The 1966-nt window shown below is 49.4% G+C and overlaps 1 non-coding gene across 1 annotated transcript; it reads right to left on the bottom strand.

Moving 5' to 3' along the window:
• Positions 1–927: 927 nt before the first annotated feature.
• Trnat-ugu (transfer RNA threonine (anticodon UGU)) lies at positions 928–1002 on the bottom strand. Its single transcript has one exon. It is a non-coding gene; the product is annotated as a tRNA-Thr (tRNA).
• Between the last annotated feature and the right edge of the window lie 964 nt (positions 1003–1966).

Here is a 1966-nt window from a genome sequence, read left to right as displayed (position 1 = left end):
CCCCTACGGAAGCAGGCGCCGAGAAACTGTCGGGACGGCGGGCCAGCGCGTGGCTGTCGGCCAAGGCAGAGGAGCGGCGGAGGCGGCGGGATGCGGCCGCAATCAATACATGCCGGAGCAGCGGCGGCTGACGGACAACCGACACGTGGGACACGGGGCCCGAACGGGATGCGACGGACACAGCCCGTGTTCACATACGGCGAGGTTTGTGTGTCTCAACCGAGGGATATTACGCACTACTTCTGCTTTAGCGACATTGCCTTGTGACAGATTTCAGCTGGATGCTCTGTGTTGTGTTCTGAGCATCTTACTTCATATCTCTGTAAGTTCGTCCCCTGCTAATTTCGTCCATCAATTTAATTCTCCTCCTACCCTTTCGTCTTATTCCTTCCACTTCTCGCTCTGTAATTCCTTGTTGCAGACATTGCCTACGTGGTGTATGTCCGAGCAAAGGTACACTGAAGAACCACAGAAACTGGCACACCTGCGTAATATCGTGTAAGGCCGCCGCCAACAAACAGAACCGCCGCAACACGACGTAGCATGGACTCTACTAATGTCTGAAGTTTATACTTATATCGATATGGTGTCTGTTCTTTCGGAGATGTCCGAAAGAACCGACACCATTGATGACCTGCAGCCGTCTAGAACGAAATGAGAATTATATATTAATAACTTCAGCTGCCGACGGGTGTTGATACATAACAACGGGGACAGTGGCCGGCCGATGTGGCCAAGCGGTCCTAGGCGCTTCAGTCTAGAACAGCCCGACTGCTACGGTCGCAGGTTCAAATCCTGCCTCCGGCATGGATGTGTGTGATGTCCTTATATTAGTTAGGGTTAAGTAGTTCTAAGTTCTAGGGGACTGATGACCTCAGAAGTTAAGTCCCATAGTGCTCAGAGCCATTTGAACCATTTGAAAATATGTGTCCCGACCGGGACTCGAACCCGGGATCTCCTGCTTACATGGCAGACGCTCTATCCATCTGAGCCACCGAGGGCACAGAGGATACTGCGAGGGCAAGGAATATCTCGCACACCCGTCCCGCGAGACCCACATTCTCACCGTATATGTCCACACACTACATTCGTATTGTCCCTACCCAGCACACTCATTACTCGTGGAAGACATTCTTACCACGTCCCTTAAGAAATCCGGTAATACGTGTGCATCCGCACAGAAGGAGGAGGTCATGGGCGGTATTGCCAAACTATATACTTATATGGATATGGCGTCTGTTATTTCGGACATGTCCCGAACTCTTGCGGGACTTTGTAAGAATGTCTTCCACTAGTAATGAGTGTGTTGGGTAGGGACACTACGAATGTACATCTACATCTACATCCATACCCCGCAAGCCACCTGACGGTGTGTGGCGGAGGGTACCTTGCGTACCTCTATCGGTTCTCCCTTCTATTTCAGTCTCGTATTGTTCGTGGAAAGAAGGATAGTCGGTATGCCTCTGTGTGGGCTCTAATCTCTCTGATTTTATCCTCATGGTCTCTTCGCGAGATATACGTAGGAGGGAGCAATATACTGCTTGACTCTTCGGTGAAGGTATGTTCTCGAAACTTTGACAAAAGCCCGTACCGAGCTACTGAGCGTTCTCCTGCAGAGTCTTCGACTGGAGTTTATCTATCATCTCCGTAACGCTTTCGCGATTACTAAATGATCCTGTAACGAAGCGCGCTGCTCTCCGTTGGATCTTCTCTATATCTTCTATCAACCATATCTGGTACGGATCCCACACTGGTGAGCTGTATTCAAGCAGTGGGCGAACAAGCGTACTGTAACCTACTTCCTTTGTTTTCGGATTGCATTTCCTTAGGATTCTTCCAATGAATCTGTCTGGCATCTGCTTTACCGACGATCAACATTATATGATCATTCCATTTTAAATCACTCCTAATGCGTACTCCCAGATAATTTATGGTATTAACTGCTTCCAGTTGCTGACCTGCTATT

The sequence above is a fragment of the Schistocerca serialis genome, chromosome 7, assembly GCF_023864345.2.
Source record: "Schistocerca serialis cubense isolate TAMUIC-IGC-003099 chromosome 7, iqSchSeri2.2, whole genome shotgun sequence".
NCBI lineage: Eukaryota > Metazoa > Arthropoda > Insecta > Orthoptera > Acrididae > Schistocerca > Schistocerca serialis.
Note: the sequence above shows the minus strand (reverse complement) of the source record. Positions and strands in the feature narration are given on the sequence as shown.